Genomic DNA, 4,746 nt, shown 5'->3' with positions numbered 1-4,746 from the left:
AAGTCTGTGTTAGACTCTGTTTTGCAGAGCTTACCCTAACCCTAACCCTAACCCTAACCCTAACCCTAACCCTAACCCTAACCCTAACCTAACCCTAACCCTAACCCTAACCCTAACCCTAACCCTAACCCTAACCCTAACCCTAACCTAACCCTAACCCTAACCCTAACCTAACCCTAACCCCAACCCCTAACCAGTGCAGCAAGGAAAGGAGCCCGGGGTGCTGCTGCAAGACCTTGTAGCTGTCTCTGGTGTTACTGCCTCGAGCTTAGCCATATCAGGAATCTTGAGGATCATGATTTTGGTGACTTGGAGTGCTCAGTTCTACTTATTGCAACTTTCTCATTGTTTGTGGCATGAGGTGTTTTTGCCAAGCTAAGCAGCTTTGAGCACCTTTTCATGAATGCTTGTATCTTAATGTTTCTCACTTGAAAACATTGTTGTCAATGTCAGAGTGTTTTGTGTCTGCTGTACATGTGTTGATGAATCTTTGTGTGCTGCTGTTTAAGGTGTGAGGATATGGTGGATGTGCGGAGACTGAAGATGCTTCAGATGGTGCAGTTATTTAAATGTGAAGAAGATGCTGCTCAGGTATGGAAATACCTCTAGAATTTCATCATTCTGATATTTGTAGTCCACTGGGTTGATTTATGGGGGCTGGTAGCTTTACAGCTTTACTTTTTTTGCAACTTTCAAATGTAGTTTTATTTAGGGAATATGTACAGTGAAAATAAAGGCTATAGCAGTGTCTGCAAATAGTATATTTCGGGATTGCATGCATGATCTACCAGCTTGTGACAGCTCATTTAACTTTTTTCTGTATCAAAAGTATATGCTAGTACTGAAGTAATGCCACCCTTCTGGTTTAATTTCTTTTCAACATATTAGTTTTTGTTCTTTTGACTTTTCTTTAAGGCAGTAGAATGGTTAAGTGAACTGTTGGATGCTCTGCTGAAGACACACATCCGACTGGGAGATGATGCTCAAGAAACAAAAGTTTTACTGGAGAAACATCGAAAATTTGTTGATGTTGCGCAGGTGAAATGTGTTATTTTTTTCTAGCAATATGTGGTTTGTGCAGTTTCACATCCTCTCCTAAACAGAATCAATATCTGCGTAGGCAGTCATTGAACAGCTGTCACTGGTCTTACTGGTTTCCCTCAGTGCCTGAGTGAAGAAATTGATTGCTGAAGTTGGAGATGGGCCTAATGAGATCTTGCAGTTCCATGCAGAGCAGCAATGCTGCAGGTTACTACCTTAGTTAACCTTCACATAGGCAATGCAAACAACCAAAGTTCACTGGCTTTTGTGAAAGATATATCTCAAACAGTCTTTAAAATTACATTTGACAAGCTGGACCAAAGCACCTGGTCAGATGTTTTGTCAGTCGTTTGCTGCTTTTAGGAGTGTCTAAATTTGACTTGTTAATTAACAGATGTGATGTTTTCTAATTCCACCTGCTGCACTGGAGTTTCCTCTTTTGATGAATAAGAGTTGATGGCTGGAGGGTGATTTGCTGTTACAGTGATGTGCCTCAGGGCACCTTGGATGCTGGCTGACCATAGACATGGTGTCAGTAAAATCAGGGAGACAGTCCTCTCAGCAGTGGATATCAAGTATCCCTTGGAAGATCCAAACAACTATTCAGAATTCTTGGGAAGCTCTCTTCCTTTGCCAGTGTAAACACTAGGCGGCAGTGGATATTGGATTTTTTTTTTTAAAGGAGTTAAAGCACTTTTGGTCATTACAATTTTATTCTTACTTTTTCCAGTAGACCAGATTAGTTCAATGTACTTTGTGAACCTAAATTGTGGAGCTCCCATAAACTTGCCTGCTGTTGTTGCTTTAAGATGCTGTTTCATTGCCAGGTAAAGTGCAGGGTTTTTACATGACTTACTCTCCCATCCCCTCCAATTTTTAGAGTACTTACGATTATGGGAGACAGCTACTGCAGGCAACAGTGGTCCTGTGCCAGTCCTTGAGATGCACTTCAAGGTCCTCAGGGGACACACTTCCCAGACTGAACAGAGTGTGGAAACAGTTTACAGTGACTTCTGAAGAAAGAGTGCACCGGTTGGAAACAGCTGTCGCATTTCATTCAACTGCTGAAAAGGTGAGTGTTGTGTTTTATTAAGAAGAAAAATTTCTTACCTGAGTTCAGGCAAACAAAATGTAAGAAAATATGAAGTTGCCAGTGTGTACATTTACCCTTTCTAAATTTTTTTTTTAAATGGCAGAAAGAAGAATTTACATATATTTTTCCAACCATTTACTTCAGTACTTAATGTAGTAATTTTTCATATACCTGTACTGGTATAGGGCCCCCTTAACAAAAAGGAGAACAGCACTCTTCAAATGAGAACTCTGATATTGTTGATAAAGCATTTCTTTATGTCTTTTAAACTGTAATTCTTAAAGGCCAGGAACGCTTCTTTGTGCAAGGGACGATACAAAGCTATCCGGTTGTTTAAGTGTTTTGAAGAGTTAAAGGTCTATTGCCCTTTAGGCTGCTTGGATATTGTATGGGCTTCCAAAAATTCTCACAAACTGTAAATGAAGGCAGCTCCTTCCACTTTAATTTCTACACATGCTGTCTCGCTCCATCTTGTATTTTGCTCCTGGTGGGGTTTGAAATGCCTTATTCCTGAACACACTCTGCCTTGGTATGGTTTTCAGACTCCTATAACCAAATGTCTCACTGCTGCACCTAGTCAAGTGATGCAAGAAACGCACTGGAGGACGAGCAGTCAGCAACAATGTGATCAGGATTAGTTGCTGAAGGGGGAAAATGTTGAGAGCTTTCAAATGCTTGAACTTGAGATAATGTACTTTAATGTAGGTCATGAGGGATAGGACCTTTTTGTCCACACCTGCTTTTTTTGGGTGAAGCAGTGTATTTTAAAAAATCAATTTAGAGTATGTATCTCAAATATTGATAATAAAATTGCATGTAGCTGGAAAAAAAGCAAATCTTGCACATGGTAAAATAAATTAATTTTGTCATTAAAAGAGAGCATGGATTCAGAGTTGATTAATTTGCTTCTTGGTTTTATTCATTTCTTATTTGTATTAGTAGAAAATACTTTGAATTGGCAGACACTGGGAGTTGGTGGAGGTTCACAAAAGCAGAAATAGATCATTTGTGCTTCCAGAGGTTTACCTGATACCAAATTAAATTTCAGTGGTCCATAAACTCTTAGAAGAGTAGAATCTCTCAATCCATATTATGAGCTTTCTTTCATTATTGCAGTAGTTAATTGCTGGGTTTAGGCCATCTTAAGTTTGAAGAAAAGTAAATTAATTTCTGACAAAACAATGCTCTTGTTCAAAAACCTAATTCTCCTTTCACTGTTGGACATATATTAATGAGTCTGTGTGGAAAATAGACTGTTAATATCCACGCTGCTTGGGAAAAAAGTAAGACGTGGCAAAGTGAGAAGTGGAAGAAAATAGAGTACTGAGTACTGGTATTGAGTTACAATCCCATCTGGAAAGACTTGTGTTCAGATTCTTTTTAGTCCTACCTGTTCTGTGCCAGATGTAGTTTTTAGTTTTGAAACCTTTTGTAAGCAGTCTTCATTGACCCTGGTGTTTCCACTTTAAGTTGCTGTCTTGTGTGTTTAATGGTGTCAGTCACTATTTTTATGCGTTTCATATTTGTTGCAGGAATATTGTCAAGGAAGACTACTTTTTATTCCCTCCTAGAAGTAATGTAAAACATTCTAATACAAAGCACTGGTAGCCCTGAACATTTTTCTTAAAGAACTTTAATCAGTATTTTCCTTGCTTGAATTATATGTGTCAGTTGATCTCATGTAAATGTGGCAGTGGAAATGCCAAAAGAACATCCACTCTTCCAGTTAAAAAACTACATGTGATCCCTTGTGTACTTTATTCTGTATTTTCTTACTTTTATTAAACAGATTTTGCAGGAATGTCCAGACCAGCCAGAAGCTTTTCATGAAATGGAACAATTTGATGAAATTGAAGCAGTTGGGAAATCACTGTTGGACAGGCTAACAGTGCCTGTAGTTTATCCTGATGGGTATGTAGAATGGTTTGTGATGCCTTTGGTAAAGTTGTATCATAGTCTCACATGCAGAAGAATCCTGAAGGCTTATTGCTGAAACAGAAAAGTGAGCACATTGTTTTTATAAAATTTGAAATAGGACCTGTCTGCTTTCTATGAAAAAATGGGAAGGAATTTTTAATGAGTACTAATGCACTGCCTTTTTAAAGTAGTGACTTTTTCACACTGAATGATTATTAGATTTATGCAGTTTTTGCACCAACACAGTATGCAGAAGTAACAGAAGGATGACCAGTCCCAGTCTCTTCTCCCTGAAAAAAGATACCAGATGAGAATTACAGGATTTCTATTTCTTTATTTGCAATTCTATCTATCCAAGCCAGTATACTGAAGATAAATTTATATTTTATTTATTTGGTAAACAAAACAGTACTTTCCTTGAGAATTATTCATATTAGCTTTAAATTGGTAGCTCTCTTGAGCTACAAAGGAAAATTGAATTTGGAATCTCAGCCATAATAAAACTCAGTTATCTGTGTTTAATAATGTCTGTTGTTATGCTGAGCTTGTAGTTAATTTCTGCATGAGTTACAGCCAAGCTATGGAGCAGTCTCTGGTGTGTAGGATGCCACACCATAATGAAAAAGGTCTGAAATAAGTACATTGAATTAGAGGCTGAAGCCTTATGAGGTAACACCAGGCAACTGTGTTAAGCA

The 4,746-nt window shown here is 38.2% G+C and overlaps 1 long non-coding RNA gene across 1 annotated transcript; it reads left to right on the top strand.

The window, feature by feature from the left end:
* Positions 1-432: 432 nt before the first annotated feature.
* Positions 433-4,070, top strand: LOC141728119 (uncharacterized). The gene is made up of 4 exons (XR_012578834.1): positions 433-591; positions 916-1,038; positions 1,922-2,113; positions 3,924-4,070. It is a non-coding gene; the product is annotated as an uncharacterized LOC141728119 (long non-coding RNA).
* Positions 4,071-4,746: the final 676 nt, after the last annotated feature.

Source organism: Zonotrichia albicollis, unplaced genomic scaffold, assembly GCF_047830755.1.
Source record: "Zonotrichia albicollis isolate bZonAlb1 unplaced genomic scaffold, bZonAlb1.hap1 Scaffold_95, whole genome shotgun sequence".
NCBI classification, from domain to species: Eukaryota; Metazoa; Chordata; class Aves; order Passeriformes; family Passerellidae; genus Zonotrichia; species Zonotrichia albicollis.
Note: the sequence above shows the minus strand (reverse complement) of the source record. Positions and strands in the feature narration are given on the sequence as shown.